Source organism: Acipenser ruthenus, unplaced genomic scaffold (genome assembly GCF_902713425.1).
Source record: "Acipenser ruthenus unplaced genomic scaffold, fAciRut3.2 maternal haplotype, whole genome shotgun sequence".
Lineage (NCBI taxonomy): Eukaryota > Metazoa > Chordata > Actinopteri > Acipenseriformes > Acipenseridae > Acipenser > Acipenser ruthenus.
Genome location: NW_026708463.1, coordinates 32,623 through 53,788, shown reverse-complemented (window position 1 = coordinate 53,788; position 21,166 = coordinate 32,623). Strand labels below are relative to the sequence as shown.

Sequence of the window (21,166 nt, the reverse complement as noted above, 5' to 3'; positions counted from 1 at the left end):
GAAATGCAATCGCCTGCGGCCACACCACCTTGAATAAGCCTGATCTCGTCTGATCTCAGAAGCTAAGCAATGTTGGGCTTGGTTAGTACTTGGATGGGAGACCACCTGGGAATATCAAGTGCTGCAGGCATTACATTTTACAATTGAAATGTGTGGAGGACAAAAGGAAATTTTGGAGGAATCACCCCCAGCTCACTAAACATAAAAGTCATGAAAGCAGAAATGCAATCGCCTGCGGCCACACCACCTTGAATAAGCCTGATCTTGTCTGATCTCAGAAGCTAAGCAATGTTGGGCTTGGTTAGTACTTGGATGGGAGACCACCTGGGAATATCAAGTTCTGCAGGCATTACATTTTACAATTGAAATGTGTGGAGGACAAAAGGAAATTTTGGAGGAATCACCCCCAGCTCACTAAACATAAAAGTCATGAAAGCAGAAATGCAATCGCCTGCGGCCACACCACCTTGAATAAGCCTGATCTCGTCTGATCTCAGAAGCTAAGCAATGTTGGGCTTGGTTAGTACTTGGATGGGAGACCACCTGGGAATATCAAGTGCTGCAGGCATTACATTTTACAATTGAAATGTGTGGAGGACAAAAGGAAATTTTGGAGGAATCACCCCCAGCTCACTAAACATAAAAGTCATGAAAGCAGAAATGCAATCGCCTGCGGCCATACCACCTTGAATAAGCCTGATCTCAGAAGCTAAGCAATGTTGGGCTTGGTTAGTACTTGGATGGGAGACCACCTGGGAATATCAAGTGCTGCAGGCATTACATTTTACAATTGAAATGTGTGGAGGACAAAAGGAAATTTTGGAGGAATCACCCCCAGCTCTCTAAACATAAAAGTCATGAAAGCAGAAATGCAATCGCCTGCGGCCACACCACCTTGAATAAGCCTGATCTTGTCTGATCTCAGAAGCTAAGCAATGTTGGGCTTGGTTAGTACTTGGATGGGAGACCACCTGGGAATATCAAGTTCTGCAGGCATTACATTTTACAATTGAAATGTGTGGAGGACAAAAGGAAATTTTGGAGGAATCACCCCCAGCTCACTAAACATAAAAGTCATGAAAGCAGAAATGCAATCGCCTGCGGCCACACCACCTTGAATAAGCCTGATCTCGTCTGATCTCAGAAGCTAAGCAATGTTGGGCTTGGTTAGTACTTGGATGGGAGACCACCTGGGAATATCAAGTGCTGCAGGCATTACATTTTACAATTGAAATGTGTGGAGGACAAAAGGAAATTTTGGAGGAATCACCCCCAGCTCACTAAACATAAAAGTCATGAAAGCAGAAATGCAATCGCCTGCGGCCACACCACCTTGAATAAGCCTGATCTTGTCTGATCTCAGAAGCTAAGCAATGTTGGGCTTGGTTAGTACTTGGATGGGAGACCACCTGGGAATATCAAGTTCTGCAGGCATTACATTTTACAATTGAAATGTGTGGAGGACAAAAGGAAATTTTGGAGGAATCACCCCCAGCTCACTAAACATAAAAGTCATGAAAGCAGAAATGCAATCGCCTGCGGCCAAACACCTTGAATAAGCCTGATCTCGTCTGATCTCAGAAGCTAAGCAATGTTGGGCTTGGTTAGTACTTGGATGGGAGACCACCTGGGAATATCAAGTGCTGCAGGCATTACATTTTACAATTGAAATGTGTGGAGGACAAAAGGAAATTTTGGAGGAATCACCCCCAGCTCACTAAACATAAAAGTCATGAAAGCAGAAATGCAATCGCCTGCGGCCACACCACCTTGAATAAGCCTGATCTCGTCTGATCTCAGAAGCTAAGCAATGTTGGGCTTGGTTAGTACTTGGATGGGAGACCACCTGGGAATATCAAGTGCTGCAGGCATTACATTTTTGTAATTACATTTTACAATTGAAATGTGTGGAGGACAAAAGGAAATTTTGGAGGAATCACCCCCAGCTCACTAAACATAAAAGTCATGAAAGCAGAAATGCAATCGCCTGCGGCCACACCACCTTGAATAAGCCTGATCTCGTCTGATCTCAGAAGCTAAGCAATGTTGGGCTTGGTTAGTACTTGGATGGGAGACCACCTGGGAATATCAAGTGCTGCAGGCATTACATTTTACAATTGAAATGTGTGGAGGACAAAAGGAAATTTTGGAGGAATCACCCCCAGCTCACTAAACATAAAAGTCATGAAAGCAGAAATGCAATCGCTTGCGGCCACACCACCTTGAATAAGCCTGATCTCGTCTGATCTCAGAAGCTAAGCAATGTTGGGCTTGGTTAGTACTTGGATGGGAGACCACCTGGGAATATCAAGTGCTGCAGGCATTACATTTTTGTAATTACATTTTACAATTGAAATGTGTGGAGGACAAAAGGAAATTTTGGAGGAATCACCCCCAGCTCACTAAACATAAAAGTCATGAAAGCAGAAATGCAATCGCCTGCGGCCACACCACCTTGAATAAGCCTGATCTCGTCTGATCTCAGAAGCTAAGCAATGTTGGGCTTGGTTAGTACTTGGATGGGAGACCACCTGGAATATCAAGTGCTGCAGGCATTACATTTTACAATTGAAATGTGTGGAGGACAAAAGGAAATTTTGGAGGAATCACCCTCAGCTCACTAAACATAAAAGTCATGAAAGCAGAAATGCAATCGCCTGCGGCCACACCACCTTGAATAAGCCTGATCTCGTCTGATTTCAGAAGCTAAGCAATGTTGGGCTTGGTTAGTACTTGGATGGGAGACCACCTGGGAATATCAAGTGCTGCAGGCATTACATTTTTGTCATTACATTTTACAATTGAAATGTGTGGAGGACAAAAGGAAATTTTGGAGGAATCACCCCCAGCTCACTAAACATAAAAGTCATGAAAGCAGAAATGCAATCGCCTGCGGCCACACCACCTTGAATAAGCCTGATCTCAGAAGCTAAGCAATGTTGGGCTTGGTTAGTACTTGGATGGGAGACCACCTGGAATATCAAGTGCTGCAGGCATTACATTTTACAATTGAAATGTGTGGAGGACAAAAGGAAATTTGGGAGGAATCACCCCCAGCTCACTAAACATAAAAGTCATGAAAGCAGAAATGCAATCGCTTGCGGCCACACCACCTTGAATAAGCCTGATCTCGTCTGATCTCAGAAGCTAAGCAATGTTGGGCTTGGTTAGTACTTGGATGGGAGACCACCTGGGAATATCAAGTGCTGCAGGCATTACATTTTTGTAATTACATTTTACAATTGAAATGTGTGGAGGACAAAAGGAAATTTTGGAGGAATCACCCCCAGCTCACTAAACATAAAAGTCATGAAAGCAGAAATGCAATCGCCTGCGGCCACACCACCTTGAATAAGCCTGATCTCGTCTGATCTCAGAAGCTAAGCAATGTTGGGCTTGGTTAGTACTTGGATGGGAGACCACCTGGGAATATCAAGTTCTGCAGGCATTACATTTTACAATTGAAATGTGTGGAGGACAAAAGGAAATTTTGGAGGAATCACCCCCAGCTCACTAAACATAAAAGTCATGAAAGCAGAAATGCAATCGCCTGCGGCCACACCACCTTGAATAAGCCTGATCTCGTCTGATTTCAGAAGCTAAGCAATGTTGGGCTTGGTTAGTACTTGGATGGGAGACCACCTGGGAATATCAAGTGCTGCAGGCATTACATTTTTGTCATTACATTTTACAATTGAAATGTGTGGAGGACAAAAGGAAATTTTTGGAGGAATCACCCCCAGCTCACTAAACATAAAAGTCATGAAAGCAGAAATGCAATCGCCTGCGGCCACACCACCTTGAATAAGCCTGATCTCAGAAGCTAAGCAATGTTGGGCTTGGTTAGTACATGGATGGGAGACCACCTGGGAATATCAAGTGCTGCAGGCATTACATTTTACAATTGAAATGTGTGGAGGACAAAAGGAAATTTGGGAGGAATCACCCCCAGCTCACTAAACATAAAAGTCATGAAAGCAGAAATGCAATCGCTTGCGGCCACACCACCTTGAATAAGCCTGATCTCGTCTGATCTCAGAAGCTAAGCAATGTTGGGCTTGGTTAGTACTTGGATGGGAGACCACCTGGGAATATCAAGTGCTGCAGGCATTACATTTTTGTAATTACATTTTACAATTGAAATGTGTGGAGGACAAAAGGAAATTTTGGAGGAATCACCCCCAGCTCACTAAACATAAAAGTCATGAAAGCAGAAATACAATCGCCTGCGGCCACACCACCTTGAATAAGCCTGATCTCGTCTGATCTCAGAAGCTAAGCAATGTTGGGCTTGGTTAGTACTTGGATGGAGACCACCTGGGAATATCAAGTGCTGCAGGCATTACATTTTACAATTGAAATGTGTGGAGGACAAAAGGAAATTTTGGAGGAATCACCCCCAGCTCACTAAACATAAAAGTCATGAAAGCAGAAATGCACTCGCCTGCGGCCCCACCACCTTGAATAAGCCTGATCTCGTCTGATTTCAGAAGCTAAGCAATGTTGGGCTTGGTTAGTACTTGGATGGGAGACCACCTGGGAATATCAAGTGCTGCAGGCATTACAGTTTTGTCATTACATTTTACAATTGAAATGTGTGGAGGACAAAAGGAAATTTTGGAGGAATCACCCCCAGCTCACTAAACATAAAAGTCATGAAAGCAGAAATGCAATCGCCTGCGGCCACACCACCTTGAATAAGCCTGATCTCAGAAGCTAAGCAATGTTGGGCTTGGTTAGTACTTGGATGGGAGACCACCTGGGAATATCAAGTGCTGCAGGCATTACATTTTACAATTGAAATGTGTGGAGGACAAAGGAAATTTGGGAGGAATCACCCCCAGCTCACTAAACATAAAAGTCATGAAAGCAGAAATGCAATCGCCTGCGGCCACACCACCTTGAATAAGCCTGATCTCGTCTGATCTCAGAAGCTAAGCAATGTTGGGCTTGGTTAGTACTTGGATGGGAGACCACCTGGGAATATCAAGTTCTGCAGGCATTACATTTTACAATTGAAATGTGTGGAGGACAAAAGGAAATTTTGGAGGAATCACCCCCAGCTCACTAAACATAAAAGTCATGAAAGCAGAAATACAATCGCCTGCGGCCACACCACCTTGAATAAGCCTGATCTCGTCTGATCTCAGAAGCTAAGCAATGTTGGGCTTGGTTAGTACTTGGATGGGAGACCACCTGGGAATATCAAGTGCTGCAGGCATTACATTTTACAATTGAAATGTGTGGAGGACAAAAGGAAATTTTGGAGGAATCACCCCCAGCTCACTAAACATAAAAGTCATGAAAGCAGAAATGCAATCGCCTGCGGCCACACCACCTTGAATAAGCCTGATCTCGTCTGATCTCAGAAGCTAAGCAATGTTGGGCTTGGTTAGTACTTGGATGGGAGACCACCTGGGAATATCAAGTGCTGCAGGCATTACATTTTTGTAATTACATTTTACAATTGAAATGTGTGGAGGACAAAAGGAAATTTTGGAGGAATCACCCCCAGCTCACTAAACATAAAAGTCATGAAAGCAGAAATGCAATCGCCTGCGGCCACACCACCTTGAATAAGCCTGATCTCGTCTGATCTCAGAAGCTAAGCAATGTTGGGCTTGGTTAGTACTTGGATGGGAGACCACCTGGGAATATCAAGTGCTGCAGGCATTACATTTTACAATTGAAATGTGTGGAGGACAAAAGGAAATTTTGGAGGAATCACCCCCAGCTCACTAAACATAAAAGTCATGAAAGCAGAAATGCACTCGCCTGCGGCCACACCACCTTGAATAAGCCTGATCTCGTCTGATCTCAGAAGCTAAGCAATGTTGGGCTTGGTTAGTACTTGGATGGGAGACCACCTGGGAATATCAAGTGCTGCAGGCATTACATTTTTGTAATTACATTTTACAATTGAAATGTGTGGAGGACAAAAGGAAATTTTGGAGGAATCACCCCCAGCTCACTAAACATAAAAGTCATGAAAGCAGAAATGCAATCGCCTGCGGCCACACCACCTTGAATAAGCCTGATCTCGTCTGATCTCAGAAGCTAAGCAATGTTGGGCTTGGTTAGTACTTGGATGGGAGACCACCTGGGAATATCAAGTGCTGCAGGCATTACATTTTTGTAATTACATTTTACAATTGAAATGTGTGGAGGACAAAAGGAAATTTTGGAGGAATCACCCCCAGCTCACTAAACATAAAAGTCATGAAAGCAGAAATGCAATCGCCTGCGGCCACACCACCTTGAATAAGCCTGATCTCGTCTGATCTCAGAAGCTAAGCAATGTTGGGCTTGGTTAGTACTTGGATGGGAGACCACCTGGGAATATCAAGTGCTGCAGGCATTACATTTTACAATTGAAATGTGTGGAGGACAAAAGGAAATTTTGGAGGAATCACCCCCAGCTCACTAAACATAAAAGTCATGAAAGCAGAAATGCACTCGCCTGCGGCCACACCACCTTGAATAAGCCTGATCTCGTCTGATCTCAGAAGCTAAGCAATGTTGGGCTTGGTTAGTACTTGGATGGGAGACCACCTGGGAATATCAAGTGCTGCAGGCATTACTTTTTGTAATTACATTTTACAATTGAAATGTGTGGAGGACAAAAGGAAATTTTGGAGGAATCACCCCCAGCTCACTAAACATAAAAGTCATGAAAGCAGAAATGCAATCGCCTGCGGCCACACCACCTTGAATAAGCCTGATCTCGTCTGATCTCAGAAGCTAAGCAATGTTGGGCTTGGTTAGTACTTGGATGGGAGACCACCTGGGAATATCAAGTGCTGCAGGCATTACATTTTTGTAATTACATTTTACAATTGAAATGTGTGGAGGACAAAAGGAAATTTTGGAGGAATCACCCCCAGCTCACTAAACATAAAAGTCATGAAAGCAGAAATACAATCGCCTGCGGCCACACCACCTTGAATAAGCCTGATCTCGTCTGATCTCAGAAGCTAAGCAATGTTGGGCTTGGTTAGTACTTGGATGGGAGACCACCTGGGAATATCAAGTGCTGCAGGCATTACATTTTACAATTGAAATGTGTGGAGGCCAAAAGGAAATTTTGGAGGAATCACCCCCAGCTCCCTAAACATAAAAGTCATGAAAGCAGAAATGCAATCGCCTGCGGCCACACCACCTTGAATAAGCCTGATCTCAGAAGCTAAGCAATGTTGGGCTTGGTTAGTACTTGGATGGGAGACCACCTGGGAATATCAAGTGCTGCAGGCATTACATTTTTGTAATTACATTTTACAATTGAAATGTGTGGAGGACAAAAGGAAATTTTGGAGGAATCACCCCCAGCTCACTAAACATAAAAGTCATGAAAGCAGAAATGCAATCGCCTGCGGCCACACCACCTTGAATAAGCCTGATCTCGTCTGATCTCAGAAGCTAAGCAATGTTGGGCTTGGTTAGTACTTGGATGGGAGACCACCTGGGAATATCAAGTGCTGCAGGCATTACATTTTTGTAATTACATTTTACAATTGAAATGTGTGGAGGACAAAAGGAAATTTTGGAGGAATCACCCCCAGCTCACTAAACATAAAAGTCATGAAAGCAGAAATGCAATTGCCTGCTGCCACACCACCTTGAATAAGCCTGATCTCGTCTGATCTCAGAAGCTAAGCAATGTTGGGCTTGGTTAGTACTTGGATGGGAGACCACCTGGGAATATCAAGTGCTGCAGGCATTACATTTTACAATTGAAATGTGTGGAGGACAAAAGGAAATTTTGGAGGAATCACCCCCAGCTCACTAAACATAAAAGTCATGAAAGCAGAAATGCAATCGCCTGCGGCCACACCACCTTGAATAAGCCTGATCTCAGAAGCTAAGCAATGTTGGGCTTGGTTAGTACTTGGATGGGAGACCACCTGGGAATATCAAGTGCTGCAGGCATTACATTTTACAATTGAAATGTGTGGAGGACAAAAGGAAATTTTGGAGGAATCACCCCCAGCTCACTAAACATAAAAGTCATGAAAGCAGAAATACAATCGCCTGCGGCCACACCACCTTGAATAAGCCTGATCTCGTCTGATCTCAGAAGCTAAGCAATGTTGGGCTTGGTTAGTACTTGGATGGGAGACCACCTGGGAATATCAAGTGCTGCAGGCATTACATTTTTGTAATTACATTTTAAAATTGAAATGTGTGGAGGACAAAAGGAAATTTTGGAGGAATCACCCCCAGCTCACTAAACATAAAAGTCATGAAAGCAGAAATGCAATCGCCTGCGGCCACACCACCTTGAATAAGCCTGATCTCGTCTGATCTCAGAAGCTAAGCAATGTTGGGCTTGGTTAGTACTTGGATGGGAGACCACCTGGGAATATCAAGTGCTGCAGGCATTACATTTTACAATTGAAATGTGTGGAGGACAAAAGGAAATTTTGGAGGAATCACCCCCAGCTCACTAAACATAAAAGTCATGAAAGCAGAAATACAATCGCCTGCGGCCACACCACCTTGAATAAGCCTGATCTCGTCTGATCTCAGAAGCTAAGCAATGTTGGGCTTGGTTAGTACTTGGATGGGAGACCACCTGGGAATATCAAGTGCTGCAGGCATTACATTTTTGTAATTACATTTTACAATTGAAATGTGTGGAGGACAAAAGGAAATTTTGGAGGAATCACCCCCAGCTCACTAAACATAAAAGTCATGAAAGCAGAAATGCAATCGCCTGCGGCCACACCACCTTGAATAAGCCTGATCTCGTCTGATCTCAGAAGCTAAGCAATGTTGGGCTTGGTTAGTACTTGGATGGGAGACCACCTGGGAATATCAAGTGCTGCAGGCATTACATTTTACAATTGAAATGTGTGGAGGACAAAAGGAAATTTTGGAGGAATCACCCCCAGCTCACTAAACATAAAAGTCATGAAAGCAGAAATGCAATCGCCTGCGGCCACACCACCTTGAATAAGCCTGATCTCGTCTGATCTCAGAAGCTAAGCAATGTTGGGCTTGGTTAGTACTTGGATGGGAGACCACCTGGGAATATCAAGTGCTGCAGGCATTACATTTTACAATTGAAATGTGTGGAGGACAAAAGGAAATTTTGGAGGAATCACCCCCAGCTCACTAAACATAAAAGTCATAAAAGCAGCAATGCAATCGCCTGCGGCCACACCACCTTGAATAAGCCTGATCTCGTCTGATCTCAGAAGCTAAGCAATGTTGGGCTTGGTTAGTACTTGGATGGGAGACCACCTGGGAATATCAAGTGCTGCAGGCATTACATTTTACAATTGAAATGTGTGGAGGACAAAAGGAAATTTTGGAGGAATCACCCCCAGCTCACTAAACATAAAAGTCATGAAAGCAGAAATGCAATCGCCTGCGGCCACACCACCTTGAATAAGCCTGATCTCGTCTGATCTCAGAAGCTAAGCAATGTTGGGCTTGGTTAGTACTTGGATGGGAGACCACCTGGGAATATCAAGTGCTGCAGGCATTACATTTTACAATTGAAATGTGTGGAGGACAAAAGGAAATTTTGGAGGAATCACCCCCAGCTCACTAAACATAAAAGTCATGAAAGCAGAAATGCAATCGCCTGCGGCCACACCACCTTGAATAAGCCTGATCTCGTCTGATCTCAGAAGCTAAGCAATGTTGGGCTTGGTTAGTACTTGGATGGGAGACCACCTGGGAATATCAAGTGCTGCAGGCATTACATTTTACAATTGAAATGTGTGGAGGACAAAAGGAAATTTTGGAGGAATCACCCCCAGCTCACTAAACATAAAAGTCATGAAAGCAGAAAAGCAATCGCCTGCGGCCACACCACCTTGAATAAGCCTGATCTCGTCTGATCTCAGAAGCTAAGCAATGTTGGGCTTGGTTAGTACTTGGATGGGAGACCACCTGGGAATATCAAGTGCTGCAGGCATTACATTTTTGTAATTACATTTTACAATTGAAATGTGTGGAGGACAAAAGGAAATTTTGGAGGAATCACCCCCAGCTCACTAAACATAAAAGTCATGAAAGCAGAAATGCAATCGCCTGCGGCCACACCACCTTGAATAAGCCTGATCTCGTCTGATCTCAGAAGCTAAGCAATGTTGGGCTTGGTTAGTACTTGGATGGGAGACCACCTGGGAATATCAAGTGCTGCAGGCATTACATTTTACAATTGAAATGTGTGGAGGACAAAAGGAAATTTTGGAGGAATCACCCCCAGCTCACTAAACATAAAAGTCATGAAAGCAGAACAGCAATCGCCTGCGGCCACACCACCTTGAATTAGCCTGATCTCGTCTGATCTCCGAAGCTAAGCAATGTTGGGTTTGGTTAGTACTTGGATGGGAGACCACCTGGGAATATCAAGTGCTGCAGGCATTACATTTTACAATTGAAATGTGTGGAGGACAAAAGGAAATTTTGGAGGAATCACCCCCAGCTCACTAAACATAAAAGTCATGAAAGCAGAAATGCAATCGCCTGCGGCCACACCACCTTGAATAAGCCTGATCTCGTCTGATCTCCGAAGCTAAGCAATGTTGGGCTTGGTTAGTACTTGGATGGGAGACCACCTGGGAATATCAAGTGCTGCAGGCATTACATTTTACAATTGAAATGTGTGGAGGACAAAAGGAAATTTTGGAGGAATCAGCCCCAGCTCACTAAACATAAAAGTCATGAAAGCAGAAATGCAATCGCCTGCGGCCACACCACCTTGAATAAGCTTTCATGACTTTTATGTTTAGTGAGCTGGGGGTGATTCCTCCAAAATTTCCTTTTGTCCTCCACACATTTCAATTGTAAAATGTAATTACAAAAATGTAATGCCTGCAGCACTTGATATTCCCAGGTGGTCTCCCATCCAAGTACTAACCAAGCCCAACATTGCTTAGCTTCTGAGATCAGACGAGATCAGGCTTATTCAAGGTGGTGTGGCCGCAGGCGATTGCATTTCTGCTTTCATGACTTTTATGTTTAGTGAGCTGGGGGTGATTCCTCCAAAATTTCCTTTTGTCCTCCACACATTTCAATTCTAAAATGTAATTACAAAAATGTAATGCCTGCAGCACTTGATATTCCCAGGTGGTCTCCCATCCAAGTACTAACCAAGCCCAACATTGCTTAGCTTCTGAGATCAGACGAGATCAGGCTTATTCAAGGTCGTGTGGCCGCAGGCGATTGCATTTCTGCTTTCATGACTTTTATGTTTAGTGAGCTGGGGGTGATTCCTCCAAAATTTCCTTTTGTCCTCCACACATTTCAATTGTAAAATGTAATGCCTGCAGCACTTGATATTCCCAGGTGGTCTCCCATCCAAGTACTAACCAAGCCCAACATTGCTTAGCTTCTGAGATCAGACGAGATCAGGCTTATTCAAGGTGGTGTGGCCGCAGGCGATTGCATTTCTGCTTTCATGACTTTTATGTTTAGTGAGCTGGGGGTGATTCCTCCAAAATTTCCTTTTGTCCTCCACACATTTCAATTGTAAAATGTAATTACAAAAATGTAATGCCTGCAGCACTTGATATTCCCAGGTGCTCTCCCATCCAAGTACTAACCAAGCCCAACATTGCTTAGCTTCTGAGATCAGACGAGATCAGGCTTATTCAAGGTGGTGTGGCCGCAGGCGATTGCATTTCTGCTTTCATGACTTTTATGTTTAGTGAGCTGGGGGTGATTCCTCCAAAATTTCCTTTTGTCCTCCACACATTTCAATTGTAAAATGTAATGCCTGCAGCACTTGATATTCCCAGGTGGTCTCCCATCCAAGTACTAACCAAGCCCAACATTGCTTAGCTTCTGAGATCAGACGAGATCAGGCTTATTCAAGGTGGTGTGGCCGCAGGCGATTGCATTTCTTCTTTCATGACTTTTATGTTTAGTGAGCTGGGGGTGATTCCTCCAAAATTTCCTTTTGTCCTCCACACATTTCAATTGTAAAATGTAATTACAAAAATGTAATGCCTGCAGCACTTGATATTCCCAGGTGGTCTCCCATCCAAGTACTAACCAAGCCCAACATTGCTTAGCTTCTGAGATCAGACGAGATCAGGCTTATTCAAGGTGGTGTGGCCGCAGGCGATTGCATTTCTGCTTTCATGACTTTTATGTTTAGTGAGCTGGGGGTGATTCCTCCAAAATTTCCTTTTGTCCTCCACACATTTCAATTGTAAAATGTAATGCCTGCAGCACTTGATATTCCCAGGTGGTCTCCCATCCAAGTACTAACCAAGCCCAACATTGCTTAGCTTCTGAGATCAGACGAGATCAGGCTTATTCAAGGTGGTGTGGCCGCAGGCGATTGCATTTCTGCTTTCATGACTTTTATGTTTAGTGAGCTGGGGGTGATTCCTCCAAAATTTCCTTTTGTCCTCCACACATTTCAATTGTAAAATGTAATGCCTGCAGCACTTGATATTCCCAGGTGGTCTCCCATCCAAGTACTAACCAAGCCCAACATTGCTTAGCTTCTGAGATCAGACGAGATCAGGCTTATTCAAGGTGGTGTGGCCGCAGGCGATTGCATTTCTGCTTTCATGACTTTTATGTTTAGTGAGCTGGGGGTGATTCCTCCAAAATTTCCTTTTGTCCTCCACACATTTCAATTGTAAAATGTAATGCCTGCAGCACCTGATATTCCCAGGTGGTCTCCCATCCAAGTACTAACCAAGCCCAACATTACTTAGCTTCTGAGATCAGACGAGATCAGGCTTATTCAAGGTGGTGTGGCCGCAGGCGATTGCATTCCTGCTTTCATGACTTTTATGTTTAGTGAGCTGGGGGTGATTCCTCCAAAATTTCCTTTTGTCCTCCACACATTTCAATTGTAAAATGTAATTACAAAAATGTAATGCCTGCAGCACTTGATATTCCCAGGTGGTCTCCCATCCAAGTACTAACCAAGCCCAACATTGCTTAGCTTCTGAGATCAGACGAGATCAGGCTTATTCAAGGTGGTGTGGCCGCAGGCGACTGCTTTTCTGCTTTCATGACTTTTATGTTTAGTGAGCTGGGGGTGATTCCTCCAAAATTTCCTTTTGTCCTCCACACATTTCAATTGTAAAATGTAATTACAAAAATGTAATGCCTGCAGCACTTGATATTCCCAGGTGGTCTCCCATCCAAGTACTAACCAAGCCCAACATTGCTTAGCTTCTGAGATCAGGCTTATTCAAGGTGGTGTGGCCGCAGGGGATTGCATTTCTGCTTTCATGACTTTTATGTTTAGTGAGCTGGGGGTGATTCCTCCAAAATTTCCTTTTGTCCTCCACACATTTCAATTGTAAAATGTAATTACAAAAATGTAATGCCTGCAGCACTTGATATTCCCAGGTGGTCTCCCATCCAAGTACTAACCAAGCCCAACATTGCTTAGCTTCTGAGATCAGACGAGATCAGGCTTATTCAAGGTGGTGTGGCCGCAGGCGATTGCATTTCTGCTTTCATGACTTTTATGTTTAGTGAGCTGGGGGTGATTCCTCCAAAATTTCCTTTTGTCCTCCACACATTTCAATTGTAAAATGTAATTACAAAAATGTAATGCCTGCAGCACTTGATATTCCCAGGTGGTCTCCCATCCAAGTACTAACCAAGACCAACATTGCTTAGCTTCTGAGATCAGACGAGATCAGGCTTATTCAAGGTGGTGTGGCCGCAGGCGATTGCATTTCTGCTTTCATGACTTTTATGTTTAGTGAGCTGGGGGTAATTCCTCCCAAATTTCCTTTTGTCCTCCACACATTTCAATTGTAAAATGTAATGCCTGCAGCACTTGATATTCCCAGGTGGTCTCCCATCCAAGTACTAACCAAGCCCAACATTGCTTAGCTTCTGAGATCAGGCTTATTCAAGGTGGTATGGCCGCAGGCGATTGCATTTCTGCTTTCATGACTTTTATGTTTAGTGAGCTGGGGGTGATTCCTCCCAAATTTCCTTTTGTCCTCCACACATTTCAATTGTAAAATGTAATTACAAAAATGTAATGCCTGCAGCACTTGATATTCCCAGGTGGTCTCCCATCCAAGTACTAACCAAGCCCAACATTGCTTAGCTTCTGAGATCAGACGAGATCAGGCTTATTCAAGGTGGTGTGGCCGCAGGCAATTGCATTTCTGCTTTCATGACTTTTATGTTTAGTGAGCTGGGGGTGATTCCTCCAAAATTTCCTTTTGTCCTCCACACATTTCAATTGTAAAATGTAATGCCTGCAGCACTTGATATTCCCAGGTGGTCTCCCATCCAAGTACTAACCAAGCCCAACATTGCTTAGCTTCTGAGATCAGACGAGATCAGGCTTATTCAAGGTCGTGTGGCCGCAGGCGATTGCATTTCTGCTTTCATGACTTTTATGTTTAGTGAGCTGGGGGTGATTCCTCCAAAATTTCCTTTTGTCCTCCACACATTTCAATTGTAAAATGTAATGCCTGCAGCACTTGATATTCCCAGGTGGTCTCCCATCCAAGTACTAACCAAGCCCAACATTGCTTAGCTTCTGAGATCAGACGAGATCAGGCTTATTCAAGGTGGTGTGGCCGCAGGCGATTGCATTTCTGCTTTCATGACTTTTATGTTTAGTGAGCTGGGGGTGATTCCTCCAAAATTTCCTTTTGTCCTCCACACATTTCAATTGTAAAATGTAATGCCTGCAGCACTTGATATTCCCAGGTGGTCTCCCATCCAAGTACTAACCAAGCCCAACATTGCTTAGCTTCTGAGATCAGGCTTATTCAAGGTGGTGTGGCCGCAGGCGATTGCATTTCTGCTTTCATGACTTTTATGTTTAGTGAGCTGGGGGTGATTCCTCCAAAATTTCCTTTTGTCCTCCACACATTTCAATTGTAAAATGTAATTACAAAAATGTAATGCCTGCAGCACTTGATATTCCCAGGTGGTCTCCCATCCAAGTACTAACCAAGCCCAACATTGCTTAGCTTCTGAGATCAGACGAGATCAGGCTTATTCAAGGTGGTGTGGCCGCAGGCGATTGCATTTCTGCTTTCATGACTTTTATGTTTAGTGAGCTGGGGGTGATTCCTCCAAAATTTCCTTTTGTCCTCCACACATTTCAATTGTAAAATGTAATTACAAAAATGTAATGCCTGCAGCACTTGATATTCCCAGTTGGTCTCCCATCCAAGTACTAACCAAGCCCAACATTGCTTAGCTTCTGAGATCAGACGAGATCAGGCTTATTCAAGGTGGTGTGGCCGCAGGCGATTGCATTTCTGCTTTCATGACTTTTATGTTTAGTGAGCTGGGGGTGATTCCTCCAAAATTTCCTTTTGTCCTCCACACATTTCAATTGTAAAATGTAATTACAAAAATGTAATGACTGCAGCACTTGATATTCCCAGGTGGTCTCCCATCCAAGTACTAACCAAGCCCAACATTGCTTAGCTTCTGAGATCAGACGAGATCAGGCTTATTCAAGGTGGTGTGGCCGCAGGCGATTGCATTTCTGCTTTCATGACTTTTATGTTTAGTGAGCTGGGGGTGATTCCTCCAAAATTTCCTTTTGTCCTCCACACATTTCAATTGTAAAATGTAATTACAAAAATGTAATGACTGCAGCACTTGATATTCCCAGGTGGTCTCCCATCCAAGTACTAACCAAGCCCAACATTGCTTAGCTTCTGAGATCAGACGAGATCAGGCTTATTCAAGGTGGTGTGGCCGCAGGCGATTGCATTTCTGCTTTCATGACTTTTATGTTTAGTGAGCTGGGGGTGATTCCTCCAAAATTTCCTTTTGTCCTCCACACATTTCAATTGTAAAATGTAATGCCTGCAGCACTTGATATTCCCAGGTGGTCTCCCATCCAAGTACTAACCAAGCCCAACATTACTTAGCTTCTGAGATCAGACGAGATCAGGCTTATTCAAGGTGGTGTGGCCGCAGGCGATTGCATTTCTGCTTTCATGACTTTTATGTTTAGTGAGCTGGGGGTGATTCCTCCAAAATTTCCTTTTGTCCTCCACACATTTCAATTGTAAAATGTAATGCCTGCAGCACTTGATATTCCCAGGTGGTCTCCCATCCAAGTACTAACCAAGCCCAACATTGCTTAGCTTCTGAGATCAGACGAGATCAGGCTTATTCAAGGTGGTGTGGCCGCAGGCGATTGCATTTCTGCTTTCATGACTTTTATGTTTAGTGAGCTGGGGGTGATTCCTCCAAAATTTCCTTTTGTCCTCCACACATTTCAATTGTAAATTGTAATTACTAAAATGTAATGCCTGCAGCACTTGATATTCCCAGGTGGTCTCCCATCCAAGTACTAACCAAGCCCAACATTGCTTAGCTTCTGAGATCAGACGAGATCAGGCTTATTCAAGGTGGTGTGGCCGCAGGCGATTGCATTTCTGCTTTCATGACTTTTATGTTTAGTGAGCTGGGGGTGATTCCTCCAAAATTTCCTTTTGTCCTCCACACATTTCAATTGTAAAATGTAATTACAAAAATGTAATGCCTGCAGCACTTGATATTCCCAGGTGGTCTCCCATCCAAGTACTAACCAAGCCCAACATTGCTTAGCTTCTGAGATCAGACGAGATCAGGCTTATTCAAGGTGGTGTGGCCGCAAGCGATTGCATTTCTGCTTTCATGACTTTTATGTTTAGTGAGCTGGGGGTGATTCCTCCAAAATTTCCTTTTGTCCTCCACACATTTCAATTGTAAAATGTAATGCCTGCAGCACTTGATATTCCCAGGTGGTCTCCCATCCAAGTACTAACCAAGCCCAACATTGCTTAGCTTCTGGGATCAGACGAGATCAGGCTTATTCAAGGTGGTGTGGCCGCAGGCGATTGCATTTCTGCTTTCATGACTTTTATGTTTAGTGAGCTGGGGGTGATTCCTCCAAAATTTCCTTTTGTCCTCCACACATTTCAATTGTAAAATGTAATTACAAAAATGTAATGCCTGCAGCACTTGATATTCCCAGGTGGTCTCCCATCCAAGTACTAACCAAGCCCAACATTGCTTAGCTTCTGAGATCAGACGAGATCAGGCTTATTCAAGGTGGTGTGGCCGCAGGCGATTGCATTTCTGCTTTCATGACTTTTATGTTTAGTGAGCTGGGGGTGATTCCTCCAAAATTTCCTTTTGTCCTCCACACATTTCAATTGTAAAATGTAATGCCTGCAGCACTTGATATTCCCAGGTGGTCTCCCATCCAAGTACTAACCAAGCCCAACATTGCTTAGCTTCTGAGATCAGACGAGATCATGCTTATTCAAGGTGGTGTGGCCGCAGGCGTTTGCATTTCTGCTTTCATGACTTTTATGTTTAGTGAGCTGGGGGTGATTCCTCCAAAATTTCCTTTTGTCCTCCACACATTTCAATTGTAAAATGTAATTACAAAAATGTAATGCCTGCAGCACTTGATATTCCCAGGTGGTCTCCCATCCAAGTACTAACCAAGCCCAACATTGCTTAGCTTCTGAGATCAGACGAGATCAGGCTTATTCAAGGTGGTGTGGCCGCAGGCGATTGCATTTCTGCTTTCATGACTTTTATGTTTAGTGAGCTGGGGGTGATTCCTCCAAAATTTCCTTTTGTCCTCCACACATTTCAATTGTAAAATGTAATGCCTGCAGCACTTGATATTCCCAGGTGGTCTCCCATCCAAGTACTAACCAAGCCCAACATTGCTTAGCTTCTGAGATCAGACGAGATCAGGCTTATTCAAGGTGGTGTGGCCGCAGGCGATTGCATTTCTGCTTTCATGACTTTTATGTTTAGTGAGCTGGGGGTGATTCCTCCAAAATTTCCTTTTGTCCTCCACACATTTCAATTGTAAAATGTAATTACAAAAATGTAATGCCTGCAGCACTTGATATTCCCAGGTGGTCTCCCATCCAAGTACTAACCAAACCCAACATTGCTTAGCTTCTGAGATCAGACGAGATCAGGCTTATTCAAGGTGGTGTGGCCGCAGGCGATTGCATTTCTGCTTTCATGACTTTTATGTTTAGTGAGCTGGGGGTGATTCCTCCAAAATTTCCTTTTGTCCTCCACACATTTCAATTGTAAAATGTAATGCCTGCAGCACTTGATATTCCCAGGTGGTCTCCCATCCAAGTACTAACCAAGCCCAACATTGCTTAGCTTCTGAGATCAGACGAGATCAGGCTTATTCAAGGTGGTGTGGCCGCAGGCGATTGCATTTCTGCTTTCATGACTTTTATGTTTAGTGAGCTGGGGGTGATTCCTCCAAAATTTCCTTTTGTCCTCCACACATTTCAATTGTAAAATGTAATTACAAAAATGTAATGCCTGCAGCACTTGATATTCCCAGGTGGTCTCCCATCCAAGTACTAACCAAGCCCAACATTGCTTAGCTTCTGAGATCAGACGAGATCAGGCTTATTCAAGGTGGTGTGGCCGCAGGCGATTGCATTTCTGCTTTCATGACTTTTATGTTTAGTGAGCTGGGGGTGATTCCTCCAAAATTTCCTTTTGTCCTCCACACATTTCAATTGTAAAATGTAATGCCTGCAGCACTTGATGTTCCCAGGTGGTCTCCCATCCAAGTACTAACCAAGCCCAACATTACTTAGCTTCTGAGATCAGACGAGATCAGGCTTATTCAAGGTGGTGTGGCCGCAGGCGATTGCATTTCTGCTACTTTTATGTTTAGTGAGCTGGGGGTGATTCCTCCAAAATTTCCTTTTGTCCTCCACACATTTCAATTGTAAAATGTAATGCCTGCAGCACTTGATATTCCCAGGTGATCTCCCATCCAAGTAATAACCAAGCCCAACATTGCTTAGCTTCTGAGATCAGACGAGATCAGGCTTATTCAAGGTGGTGTGGCCGCAGGCGACTGCTTTTCTGCTTTCATGACTTTTATGTTTAGTGAGCTGGGGGTGATTCCTCCAAAATTTCCTTTTGTCCTCCACACATTTCAATTGTAAAATGTAATGCCTGCAGCACTTGATATTCCCAGGTGGTCTCCCATCCAAGTACTAACCAAGCCCAACATTGCTTAGCTTCTGAGATCAGACGAGATCAGGCTTATTCAAGGTGGTGTGGCCGCAGGCGATTGCATTTCTGCTTTCATGACTTTTATGTTTAGTGAGCTGGGGGTGATTCCTCCAAAATTTCCTTTTGTCCTCCACACATTTCAATTGTAAAATGTAATTACAAAAATGTAATGCCTGCAGCACTTGATATTCCCAGGTGGTCTCCCATCCAAGTACTAACCAAGGCCAACATTGCTTAGCTTCTGAGATCAGACGAGATCAGGCTTATTCAAGGTGGTGTGGCCGCAGGCGACTGCATTTCTGCTTTCATGACTTTTATGTTTAGTGAGCTGGGGGTGATTCCTCCAAAATTTCCTTTTGTCCTCCACACATTTCAATTGTAAAATGTAATTACAAAAATGTAATGCCTGCAGCACTTGATATTCCCAGGTGGTCTCCCATCCAAGTACTAACCAAGCCCAACATTGCTTAGCTTCTGAGATCAGACGAGATCAGGCTTATTCAAGGTGGTGTGGCCGCAGGCGATTGCATTTCTGCTTTCATGACTTTTATGTTTAGTGAGCTGGGGGTGATTCCTCCAAAATTTCCTTTTGTCCTCCACACATTTCAATTGTAAAATGTAATGCCTGCAGCACTTGATATTCCCAGGTGGTCTCCCATCCAAGTACTAACCAAGCCCAACATTGCTTAGCTTCTGAGATCAGACGAGATCAGGCTTATTCAAGGTGGTGTGGCCGCAGGCGATTGCTGTTCTGCTTTCATGACTTTTATGTTTAGTGAGCTGGGGGTGATTCCTCCAAAATTTCCTTTTGTCCTCCACACATTTCAATTGTAAAATGTAATGCCTGCAGCACTTGATATTCCCAGGTGGTCTCCCATCCAAGTACTAACCAAGCCCAACATTGCTTAGCTTCTGAGATCAGACGAGATCAGGCTTATTCAAGGTGGTGTGGCCGCAGGCGATTGCATTTCTGCTTTCATGACTTTTATGTTTAGTGAGCTGGGGGTGATTCCTCCAAAATTTCCTTTTGTCCTCCACACATTTCAATTGTAAAATGTAATGCCTGCAGCACTTGATATTCCCAGGTGGTCTCCCATCCAAGTACTAACCAAGCCCAACATTGCTTAGCTTCTGAGATCAGACGAGATCAGGCTTATTCAAGGTGGTGTGGCCGCAGGCGATTGCATTTCTGCTTTCATGACTTTTATGTTTAGTGAGCTGGGGGTGATTCCTCCAAAATTTCCTTTTGTCCTCCACACATTTCAATTGTAAAATGTAATGCCTGCAGCACTTGATATTCCCAGGTGGTCTCCCATCCAAGTACTAACCAAGCCCAACATTGCTTAGCTTCTGAGATCAGACGAGATCAGGCTTATTCAAGGTGGTGTGGCCGCAGGCGATTGCATTTCTGCTTTCATGACTTTTATGTTTAGTGAGCTGGGGGTGATTCCTCCAAAATTTCCTTTTGTCCTCCACACATTTCAATTGTAAAATGTAATTACAAAAATGTAATGCCTGCAGCACTTGATATTCCCAGGTGGTCTCCCATCCAAGTACTAACCAAGCCCAACATTGCTTAGCTTCTGAGATCAGACGAGATCAGGCTTATTCAAGGTGGTGTGGCCGCAGGCGATTGCATTTCTGCTTTCATGACTTTTATGTTTAGTGAGCTGGGGGTGATTCCTCCAAAATTTCCTTTTGTCCTCCACACATTTCAATTGTAAAATGTAATTACTAAAATGTAATGCCTGCAGCACTTGATATTCCCAGGTGGTCTCCCATCCAACTACTAACCAAGCCCAACATCGCTTAGCTTCTGAGATCAGACGAGATCAGGCTTATTCAAGGTGGTGTGGCCGCAGGCGATTGCTGTTCTGCTTTCATGACTTTTATGTTTAGTGAGCTGGGGGTGATTCCTCCAAAATTTCCTTTTGTCCTCCACACATTTCAATTGTAAAATGTAATTACAAAAATGTAATGCCTGCAGCACTTGATATTCCCAGGTGGTCTCCCATCCAAGTACTAACCAAGCCCAACATTGCTTAGCTTCTGAGATCAGACGAGATCAGGCTTATTCAAGGTGGTGTGGCCGCAGGCGATTGCATTTCTGCTTTCATGACTTTTATGTTTAGTGAGCTGGGGGTGATTCCTCCAAAATTTCCTTTTGTCCTCCACACAT

General features: G+C 43.8%; 78 non-coding genes and 16 pseudogenes across 78 annotated transcripts; 48 read left to right on the top strand and 46 right to left on the bottom strand.

Moving 5' to 3' along the window:
• Positions 1-11: 11 nt before the first annotated feature.
• LOC131733301 (5S ribosomal RNA) lies at positions 12-130 on the top strand. The gene has a single exon (XR_009326205.1). It is a non-coding gene; the product is annotated as a 5S ribosomal RNA (ribosomal RNA).
• A 100-nt stretch (positions 131-230) lies between these two features.
• Positions 231-349, top strand: LOC131733378 (5S ribosomal RNA; annotated as a pseudogene).
• A 100-nt stretch (positions 350-449) lies between these two features.
• On the top strand, positions 450-568 carry LOC131733300 (5S ribosomal RNA). Its single transcript, XR_009326204.1, has one exon. It is a non-coding gene; the product is annotated as a 5S ribosomal RNA (ribosomal RNA).
• Positions 569-668: 100 nt separating this feature from the next.
• On the top strand, positions 669-777 carry LOC131733390 (5S ribosomal RNA; annotated as a pseudogene).
• A 100-nt stretch (positions 778-877) lies between these two features.
• On the top strand, positions 878-996 carry LOC131733377 (5S ribosomal RNA; annotated as a pseudogene).
• A 100-nt stretch (positions 997-1,096) lies between these two features.
• LOC131733299 (5S ribosomal RNA) lies at positions 1,097-1,215 on the top strand. The gene has a single exon (XR_009326203.1). It is a non-coding gene; the product is annotated as a 5S ribosomal RNA (ribosomal RNA).
• A 100-nt stretch (positions 1,216-1,315) lies between these two features.
• On the top strand, positions 1,316-1,434 carry LOC131733376 (5S ribosomal RNA; annotated as a pseudogene).
• Positions 1,435-1,534: 100 nt separating this feature from the next.
• On the top strand, positions 1,535-1,652 carry LOC131733381 (5S ribosomal RNA; annotated as a pseudogene).
• Positions 1,653-1,752: 100 nt separating this feature from the next.
• LOC131733298 (5S ribosomal RNA) lies at positions 1,753-1,871 on the top strand. The gene has a single exon (XR_009326202.1). It is a non-coding gene; the product is annotated as a 5S ribosomal RNA (ribosomal RNA).
• A 114-nt stretch (positions 1,872-1,985) lies between these two features.
• Positions 1,986-2,104, top strand: LOC131733297 (5S ribosomal RNA). Its single transcript, XR_009326201.1, has one exon. It is a non-coding gene; the product is annotated as a 5S ribosomal RNA (ribosomal RNA).
• A 100-nt stretch (positions 2,105-2,204) lies between these two features.
• On the top strand, positions 2,205-2,323 carry LOC131733316 (5S ribosomal RNA). Its single transcript, XR_009326219.1, has one exon. It is a non-coding gene; the product is annotated as a 5S ribosomal RNA (ribosomal RNA).
• A 114-nt stretch (positions 2,324-2,437) lies between these two features.
• Positions 2,438-2,555, top strand: LOC131733372 (5S ribosomal RNA; annotated as a pseudogene).
• A 100-nt stretch (positions 2,556-2,655) lies between these two features.
• Positions 2,656-2,774, top strand: LOC131733340 (5S ribosomal RNA). Its single transcript, XR_009326243.1, has one exon. It is a non-coding gene; the product is annotated as a 5S ribosomal RNA (ribosomal RNA).
• A 114-nt stretch (positions 2,775-2,888) lies between these two features.
• On the top strand, positions 2,889-2,996 carry LOC131733411 (5S ribosomal RNA; annotated as a pseudogene).
• A 100-nt stretch (positions 2,997-3,096) lies between these two features.
• LOC131733315 (5S ribosomal RNA) lies at positions 3,097-3,215 on the top strand. The gene has a single exon (XR_009326218.1). It is a non-coding gene; the product is annotated as a 5S ribosomal RNA (ribosomal RNA).
• Positions 3,216-3,329: 114 nt separating this feature from the next.
• LOC131733358 (5S ribosomal RNA) lies at positions 3,330-3,448 on the top strand. Its single transcript, XR_009326261.1, has one exon. It is a non-coding gene; the product is annotated as a 5S ribosomal RNA (ribosomal RNA).
• A 100-nt stretch (positions 3,449-3,548) lies between these two features.
• On the top strand, positions 3,549-3,667 carry LOC131733339 (5S ribosomal RNA). Its single transcript, XR_009326242.1, has one exon. It is a non-coding gene; the product is annotated as a 5S ribosomal RNA (ribosomal RNA).
• Positions 3,668-3,782: 115 nt separating this feature from the next.
• LOC131733406 (5S ribosomal RNA) lies at positions 3,783-3,891 on the top strand (annotated as a pseudogene).
• A 100-nt stretch (positions 3,892-3,991) lies between these two features.
• Positions 3,992-4,110, top strand: LOC131733312 (5S ribosomal RNA). The gene has a single exon (XR_009326216.1). It is a non-coding gene; the product is annotated as a 5S ribosomal RNA (ribosomal RNA).
• Positions 4,111-4,224: 114 nt separating this feature from the next.
• On the top strand, positions 4,225-4,342 carry LOC131733368 (5S ribosomal RNA). The gene has a single exon (XR_009326271.1). It is a non-coding gene; the product is annotated as a 5S ribosomal RNA (ribosomal RNA).
• Positions 4,343-4,442: 100 nt separating this feature from the next.
• On the top strand, positions 4,443-4,561 carry LOC131733367 (5S ribosomal RNA). The gene has a single exon (XR_009326270.1). It is a non-coding gene; the product is annotated as a 5S ribosomal RNA (ribosomal RNA).
• Positions 4,562-4,675: 114 nt separating this feature from the next.
• LOC131733402 (5S ribosomal RNA) lies at positions 4,676-4,784 on the top strand (annotated as a pseudogene).
• Positions 4,785-4,883: 99 nt separating this feature from the next.
• Positions 4,884-5,002, top strand: LOC131733357 (5S ribosomal RNA). Its single transcript, XR_009326260.1, has one exon. It is a non-coding gene; the product is annotated as a 5S ribosomal RNA (ribosomal RNA).
• A 100-nt stretch (positions 5,003-5,102) lies between these two features.
• On the top strand, positions 5,103-5,221 carry LOC131733295 (5S ribosomal RNA). Its single transcript, XR_009326199.1, has one exon. It is a non-coding gene; the product is annotated as a 5S ribosomal RNA (ribosomal RNA).
• Positions 5,222-5,321: 100 nt separating this feature from the next.
• Positions 5,322-5,440, top strand: LOC131733294 (5S ribosomal RNA). Its single transcript, XR_009326198.1, has one exon. It is a non-coding gene; the product is annotated as a 5S ribosomal RNA (ribosomal RNA).
• A 114-nt stretch (positions 5,441-5,554) lies between these two features.
• Positions 5,555-5,673, top strand: LOC131733293 (5S ribosomal RNA). The gene has a single exon (XR_009326197.1). It is a non-coding gene; the product is annotated as a 5S ribosomal RNA (ribosomal RNA).
• A 100-nt stretch (positions 5,674-5,773) lies between these two features.
• Positions 5,774-5,892, top strand: LOC131733292 (5S ribosomal RNA). Its single transcript, XR_009326196.1, has one exon. It is a non-coding gene; the product is annotated as a 5S ribosomal RNA (ribosomal RNA).
• A 114-nt stretch (positions 5,893-6,006) lies between these two features.
• Positions 6,007-6,125, top strand: LOC131733291 (5S ribosomal RNA). The gene has a single exon (XR_009326195.1). It is a non-coding gene; the product is annotated as a 5S ribosomal RNA (ribosomal RNA).
• A 114-nt stretch (positions 6,126-6,239) lies between these two features.
• On the top strand, positions 6,240-6,358 carry LOC131733290 (5S ribosomal RNA). Its single transcript, XR_009326194.1, has one exon. It is a non-coding gene; the product is annotated as a 5S ribosomal RNA (ribosomal RNA).
• A 100-nt stretch (positions 6,359-6,458) lies between these two features.
• Positions 6,459-6,577, top strand: LOC131733289 (5S ribosomal RNA). Its single transcript, XR_009326193.1, has one exon. It is a non-coding gene; the product is annotated as a 5S ribosomal RNA (ribosomal RNA).
• A 113-nt stretch (positions 6,578-6,690) lies between these two features.
• On the top strand, positions 6,691-6,809 carry LOC131733288 (5S ribosomal RNA). Its single transcript, XR_009326192.1, has one exon. It is a non-coding gene; the product is annotated as a 5S ribosomal RNA (ribosomal RNA).
• Positions 6,810-6,923: 114 nt separating this feature from the next.
• LOC131733287 (5S ribosomal RNA) lies at positions 6,924-7,042 on the top strand. Its single transcript, XR_009326191.1, has one exon. It is a non-coding gene; the product is annotated as a 5S ribosomal RNA (ribosomal RNA).
• Positions 7,043-7,142: 100 nt separating this feature from the next.
• On the top strand, positions 7,143-7,251 carry LOC131733401 (5S ribosomal RNA; annotated as a pseudogene).
• Positions 7,252-7,365: 114 nt separating this feature from the next.
• Positions 7,366-7,484, top strand: LOC131733286 (5S ribosomal RNA). Its single transcript, XR_009326190.1, has one exon. It is a non-coding gene; the product is annotated as a 5S ribosomal RNA (ribosomal RNA).
• Positions 7,485-7,598: 114 nt separating this feature from the next.
• On the top strand, positions 7,599-7,717 carry LOC131733335 (5S ribosomal RNA). The gene has a single exon (XR_009326238.1). It is a non-coding gene; the product is annotated as a 5S ribosomal RNA (ribosomal RNA).
• A 100-nt stretch (positions 7,718-7,817) lies between these two features.
• LOC131733400 (5S ribosomal RNA) lies at positions 7,818-7,926 on the top strand (annotated as a pseudogene).
• A 100-nt stretch (positions 7,927-8,026) lies between these two features.
• Positions 8,027-8,145, top strand: LOC131733284 (5S ribosomal RNA). The gene has a single exon (XR_009326188.1). It is a non-coding gene; the product is annotated as a 5S ribosomal RNA (ribosomal RNA).
• Positions 8,146-8,259: 114 nt separating this feature from the next.
• Positions 8,260-8,378, top strand: LOC131733283 (5S ribosomal RNA). The gene has a single exon (XR_009326187.1). It is a non-coding gene; the product is annotated as a 5S ribosomal RNA (ribosomal RNA).
• A 100-nt stretch (positions 8,379-8,478) lies between these two features.
• On the top strand, positions 8,479-8,597 carry LOC131733281 (5S ribosomal RNA). Its single transcript, XR_009326186.1, has one exon. It is a non-coding gene; the product is annotated as a 5S ribosomal RNA (ribosomal RNA).
• A 114-nt stretch (positions 8,598-8,711) lies between these two features.
• Positions 8,712-8,830, top strand: LOC131733280 (5S ribosomal RNA). Its single transcript, XR_009326185.1, has one exon. It is a non-coding gene; the product is annotated as a 5S ribosomal RNA (ribosomal RNA).
• Positions 8,831-8,930: 100 nt separating this feature from the next.
• LOC131733279 (5S ribosomal RNA) lies at positions 8,931-9,049 on the top strand. The gene has a single exon (XR_009326184.1). It is a non-coding gene; the product is annotated as a 5S ribosomal RNA (ribosomal RNA).
• A 100-nt stretch (positions 9,050-9,149) lies between these two features.
• Positions 9,150-9,268, top strand: LOC131733278 (5S ribosomal RNA). Its single transcript, XR_009326183.1, has one exon. It is a non-coding gene; the product is annotated as a 5S ribosomal RNA (ribosomal RNA).
• Positions 9,269-9,368: 100 nt separating this feature from the next.
• On the top strand, positions 9,369-9,487 carry LOC131733277 (5S ribosomal RNA). The gene has a single exon (XR_009326182.1). It is a non-coding gene; the product is annotated as a 5S ribosomal RNA (ribosomal RNA).
• A 100-nt stretch (positions 9,488-9,587) lies between these two features.
• On the top strand, positions 9,588-9,706 carry LOC131733276 (5S ribosomal RNA). The gene has a single exon (XR_009326181.1). It is a non-coding gene; the product is annotated as a 5S ribosomal RNA (ribosomal RNA).
• A 100-nt stretch (positions 9,707-9,806) lies between these two features.
• Positions 9,807-9,925, top strand: LOC131733275 (5S ribosomal RNA). Its single transcript, XR_009326180.1, has one exon. It is a non-coding gene; the product is annotated as a 5S ribosomal RNA (ribosomal RNA).
• A 114-nt stretch (positions 9,926-10,039) lies between these two features.
• LOC131733274 (5S ribosomal RNA) lies at positions 10,040-10,158 on the top strand. The gene has a single exon (XR_009326179.1). It is a non-coding gene; the product is annotated as a 5S ribosomal RNA (ribosomal RNA).
• A 100-nt stretch (positions 10,159-10,258) lies between these two features.
• On the top strand, positions 10,259-10,377 carry LOC131733380 (5S ribosomal RNA; annotated as a pseudogene).
• Positions 10,378-10,477: 100 nt separating this feature from the next.
• Positions 10,478-10,596, top strand: LOC131733347 (5S ribosomal RNA). Its single transcript, XR_009326250.1, has one exon. It is a non-coding gene; the product is annotated as a 5S ribosomal RNA (ribosomal RNA).
• A 228-nt stretch (positions 10,597-10,824) lies between these two features.
• On the bottom strand, positions 10,825-10,943 carry LOC131733272 (5S ribosomal RNA). Its single transcript, XR_009326177.1, has one exon. It is a non-coding gene; the product is annotated as a 5S ribosomal RNA (ribosomal RNA).
• Positions 10,944-11,057: 114 nt separating this feature from the next.
• On the bottom strand, positions 11,058-11,176 carry LOC131733360 (5S ribosomal RNA). Its single transcript, XR_009326263.1, has one exon. It is a non-coding gene; the product is annotated as a 5S ribosomal RNA (ribosomal RNA).
• A 100-nt stretch (positions 11,177-11,276) lies between these two features.
• Positions 11,277-11,395, bottom strand: LOC131733271 (5S ribosomal RNA). Its single transcript, XR_009326176.1, has one exon. It is a non-coding gene; the product is annotated as a 5S ribosomal RNA (ribosomal RNA).
• Positions 11,396-11,509: 114 nt separating this feature from the next.
• On the bottom strand, positions 11,510-11,628 carry LOC131733365 (5S ribosomal RNA). Its single transcript, XR_009326268.1, has one exon. It is a non-coding gene; the product is annotated as a 5S ribosomal RNA (ribosomal RNA).
• Positions 11,629-11,728: 100 nt separating this feature from the next.
• On the bottom strand, positions 11,729-11,847 carry LOC131733270 (5S ribosomal RNA). The gene has a single exon (XR_009326175.1). It is a non-coding gene; the product is annotated as a 5S ribosomal RNA (ribosomal RNA).
• A 114-nt stretch (positions 11,848-11,961) lies between these two features.
• On the bottom strand, positions 11,962-12,080 carry LOC131733269 (5S ribosomal RNA). Its single transcript, XR_009326174.1, has one exon. It is a non-coding gene; the product is annotated as a 5S ribosomal RNA (ribosomal RNA).
• Positions 12,081-12,180: 100 nt separating this feature from the next.
• LOC131733268 (5S ribosomal RNA) lies at positions 12,181-12,299 on the bottom strand. Its single transcript, XR_009326173.1, has one exon. It is a non-coding gene; the product is annotated as a 5S ribosomal RNA (ribosomal RNA).
• Positions 12,300-12,399: 100 nt separating this feature from the next.
• Positions 12,400-12,518, bottom strand: LOC131733267 (5S ribosomal RNA). Its single transcript, XR_009326172.1, has one exon. It is a non-coding gene; the product is annotated as a 5S ribosomal RNA (ribosomal RNA).
• Positions 12,519-12,618: 100 nt separating this feature from the next.
• On the bottom strand, positions 12,619-12,737 carry LOC131733348 (5S ribosomal RNA). Its single transcript, XR_009326251.1, has one exon. It is a non-coding gene; the product is annotated as a 5S ribosomal RNA (ribosomal RNA).
• Positions 12,738-12,851: 114 nt separating this feature from the next.
• LOC131733266 (5S ribosomal RNA) lies at positions 12,852-12,970 on the bottom strand. Its single transcript, XR_009326171.1, has one exon. It is a non-coding gene; the product is annotated as a 5S ribosomal RNA (ribosomal RNA).
• A 114-nt stretch (positions 12,971-13,084) lies between these two features.
• Positions 13,085-13,193, bottom strand: LOC131733409 (5S ribosomal RNA; annotated as a pseudogene).
• Positions 13,194-13,307: 114 nt separating this feature from the next.
• LOC131733265 (5S ribosomal RNA) lies at positions 13,308-13,426 on the bottom strand. The gene has a single exon (XR_009326170.1). It is a non-coding gene; the product is annotated as a 5S ribosomal RNA (ribosomal RNA).
• A 114-nt stretch (positions 13,427-13,540) lies between these two features.
• Positions 13,541-13,659, bottom strand: LOC131733344 (5S ribosomal RNA). The gene has a single exon (XR_009326247.1). It is a non-coding gene; the product is annotated as a 5S ribosomal RNA (ribosomal RNA).
• Positions 13,660-13,759: 100 nt separating this feature from the next.
• Positions 13,760-13,868, bottom strand: LOC131733389 (5S ribosomal RNA; annotated as a pseudogene).
• Positions 13,869-13,982: 114 nt separating this feature from the next.
• Positions 13,983-14,101, bottom strand: LOC131733264 (5S ribosomal RNA). The gene has a single exon (XR_009326169.1). It is a non-coding gene; the product is annotated as a 5S ribosomal RNA (ribosomal RNA).
• A 100-nt stretch (positions 14,102-14,201) lies between these two features.
• LOC131733359 (5S ribosomal RNA) lies at positions 14,202-14,320 on the bottom strand. The gene has a single exon (XR_009326262.1). It is a non-coding gene; the product is annotated as a 5S ribosomal RNA (ribosomal RNA).
• Positions 14,321-14,420: 100 nt separating this feature from the next.
• Positions 14,421-14,539, bottom strand: LOC131733263 (5S ribosomal RNA). The gene has a single exon (XR_009326168.1). It is a non-coding gene; the product is annotated as a 5S ribosomal RNA (ribosomal RNA).
• Positions 14,540-14,639: 100 nt separating this feature from the next.
• On the bottom strand, positions 14,640-14,748 carry LOC131733399 (5S ribosomal RNA; annotated as a pseudogene).
• A 114-nt stretch (positions 14,749-14,862) lies between these two features.
• On the bottom strand, positions 14,863-14,981 carry LOC131733261 (5S ribosomal RNA). The gene has a single exon (XR_009326166.1). It is a non-coding gene; the product is annotated as a 5S ribosomal RNA (ribosomal RNA).
• A 114-nt stretch (positions 14,982-15,095) lies between these two features.
• LOC131733323 (5S ribosomal RNA) lies at positions 15,096-15,214 on the bottom strand. Its single transcript, XR_009326226.1, has one exon. It is a non-coding gene; the product is annotated as a 5S ribosomal RNA (ribosomal RNA).
• A 114-nt stretch (positions 15,215-15,328) lies between these two features.
• On the bottom strand, positions 15,329-15,447 carry LOC131733321 (5S ribosomal RNA). Its single transcript, XR_009326224.1, has one exon. It is a non-coding gene; the product is annotated as a 5S ribosomal RNA (ribosomal RNA).
• A 114-nt stretch (positions 15,448-15,561) lies between these two features.
• LOC131733319 (5S ribosomal RNA) lies at positions 15,562-15,680 on the bottom strand. The gene has a single exon (XR_009326222.1). It is a non-coding gene; the product is annotated as a 5S ribosomal RNA (ribosomal RNA).
• Positions 15,681-15,780: 100 nt separating this feature from the next.
• Positions 15,781-15,899, bottom strand: LOC131733326 (5S ribosomal RNA). Its single transcript, XR_009326229.1, has one exon. It is a non-coding gene; the product is annotated as a 5S ribosomal RNA (ribosomal RNA).
• A 100-nt stretch (positions 15,900-15,999) lies between these two features.
• Positions 16,000-16,118, bottom strand: LOC131733260 (5S ribosomal RNA). The gene has a single exon (XR_009326165.1). It is a non-coding gene; the product is annotated as a 5S ribosomal RNA (ribosomal RNA).
• A 114-nt stretch (positions 16,119-16,232) lies between these two features.
• Positions 16,233-16,351, bottom strand: LOC131733259 (5S ribosomal RNA). Its single transcript, XR_009326164.1, has one exon. It is a non-coding gene; the product is annotated as a 5S ribosomal RNA (ribosomal RNA).
• Positions 16,352-16,465: 114 nt separating this feature from the next.
• Positions 16,466-16,584, bottom strand: LOC131733311 (5S ribosomal RNA). The gene has a single exon (XR_009326215.1). It is a non-coding gene; the product is annotated as a 5S ribosomal RNA (ribosomal RNA).
• Positions 16,585-16,684: 100 nt separating this feature from the next.
• LOC131733361 (5S ribosomal RNA) lies at positions 16,685-16,803 on the bottom strand. The gene has a single exon (XR_009326264.1). It is a non-coding gene; the product is annotated as a 5S ribosomal RNA (ribosomal RNA).
• A 114-nt stretch (positions 16,804-16,917) lies between these two features.
• On the bottom strand, positions 16,918-17,036 carry LOC131733258 (5S ribosomal RNA). The gene has a single exon (XR_009326163.1). It is a non-coding gene; the product is annotated as a 5S ribosomal RNA (ribosomal RNA).
• Positions 17,037-17,136: 100 nt separating this feature from the next.
• LOC131733349 (5S ribosomal RNA) lies at positions 17,137-17,255 on the bottom strand. Its single transcript, XR_009326252.1, has one exon. It is a non-coding gene; the product is annotated as a 5S ribosomal RNA (ribosomal RNA).
• A 114-nt stretch (positions 17,256-17,369) lies between these two features.
• LOC131733257 (5S ribosomal RNA) lies at positions 17,370-17,488 on the bottom strand. The gene has a single exon (XR_009326162.1). It is a non-coding gene; the product is annotated as a 5S ribosomal RNA (ribosomal RNA).
• A 100-nt stretch (positions 17,489-17,588) lies between these two features.
• On the bottom strand, positions 17,589-17,707 carry LOC131733256 (5S ribosomal RNA). The gene has a single exon (XR_009326161.1). It is a non-coding gene; the product is annotated as a 5S ribosomal RNA (ribosomal RNA).
• A 114-nt stretch (positions 17,708-17,821) lies between these two features.
• LOC131733332 (5S ribosomal RNA) lies at positions 17,822-17,940 on the bottom strand. Its single transcript, XR_009326235.1, has one exon. It is a non-coding gene; the product is annotated as a 5S ribosomal RNA (ribosomal RNA).
• Positions 17,941-18,040: 100 nt separating this feature from the next.
• Positions 18,041-18,159, bottom strand: LOC131733255 (5S ribosomal RNA). The gene has a single exon (XR_009326160.1). It is a non-coding gene; the product is annotated as a 5S ribosomal RNA (ribosomal RNA).
• A 114-nt stretch (positions 18,160-18,273) lies between these two features.
• Positions 18,274-18,392, bottom strand: LOC131733254 (5S ribosomal RNA). Its single transcript, XR_009326159.1, has one exon. It is a non-coding gene; the product is annotated as a 5S ribosomal RNA (ribosomal RNA).
• Positions 18,393-18,492: 100 nt separating this feature from the next.
• LOC131733333 (5S ribosomal RNA) lies at positions 18,493-18,611 on the bottom strand. The gene has a single exon (XR_009326236.1). It is a non-coding gene; the product is annotated as a 5S ribosomal RNA (ribosomal RNA).
• A 94-nt stretch (positions 18,612-18,705) lies between these two features.
• On the bottom strand, positions 18,706-18,824 carry LOC131733370 (5S ribosomal RNA; annotated as a pseudogene).
• Positions 18,825-18,924: 100 nt separating this feature from the next.
• On the bottom strand, positions 18,925-19,043 carry LOC131733253 (5S ribosomal RNA). Its single transcript, XR_009326158.1, has one exon. It is a non-coding gene; the product is annotated as a 5S ribosomal RNA (ribosomal RNA).
• Positions 19,044-19,157: 114 nt separating this feature from the next.
• On the bottom strand, positions 19,158-19,276 carry LOC131733354 (5S ribosomal RNA). The gene has a single exon (XR_009326257.1). It is a non-coding gene; the product is annotated as a 5S ribosomal RNA (ribosomal RNA).
• Positions 19,277-19,390: 114 nt separating this feature from the next.
• LOC131733252 (5S ribosomal RNA) lies at positions 19,391-19,509 on the bottom strand. Its single transcript, XR_009326157.1, has one exon. It is a non-coding gene; the product is annotated as a 5S ribosomal RNA (ribosomal RNA).
• A 100-nt stretch (positions 19,510-19,609) lies between these two features.
• On the bottom strand, positions 19,610-19,728 carry LOC131733250 (5S ribosomal RNA). Its single transcript, XR_009326155.1, has one exon. It is a non-coding gene; the product is annotated as a 5S ribosomal RNA (ribosomal RNA).
• A 100-nt stretch (positions 19,729-19,828) lies between these two features.
• Positions 19,829-19,947, bottom strand: LOC131733249 (5S ribosomal RNA). The gene has a single exon (XR_009326154.1). It is a non-coding gene; the product is annotated as a 5S ribosomal RNA (ribosomal RNA).
• Positions 19,948-20,047: 100 nt separating this feature from the next.
• LOC131733248 (5S ribosomal RNA) lies at positions 20,048-20,166 on the bottom strand. The gene has a single exon (XR_009326153.1). It is a non-coding gene; the product is annotated as a 5S ribosomal RNA (ribosomal RNA).
• Positions 20,167-20,266: 100 nt separating this feature from the next.
• On the bottom strand, positions 20,267-20,385 carry LOC131733247 (5S ribosomal RNA). The gene has a single exon (XR_009326152.1). It is a non-coding gene; the product is annotated as a 5S ribosomal RNA (ribosomal RNA).
• A 114-nt stretch (positions 20,386-20,499) lies between these two features.
• On the bottom strand, positions 20,500-20,618 carry LOC131733246 (5S ribosomal RNA). The gene has a single exon (XR_009326151.1). It is a non-coding gene; the product is annotated as a 5S ribosomal RNA (ribosomal RNA).
• A 114-nt stretch (positions 20,619-20,732) lies between these two features.
• LOC131733351 (5S ribosomal RNA) lies at positions 20,733-20,851 on the bottom strand. Its single transcript, XR_009326254.1, has one exon. It is a non-coding gene; the product is annotated as a 5S ribosomal RNA (ribosomal RNA).
• A 114-nt stretch (positions 20,852-20,965) lies between these two features.
• LOC131733245 (5S ribosomal RNA) lies at positions 20,966-21,084 on the bottom strand. The gene has a single exon (XR_009326150.1). It is a non-coding gene; the product is annotated as a 5S ribosomal RNA (ribosomal RNA).
• Between the last annotated feature and the right edge of the window lie 82 nt (positions 21,085-21,166).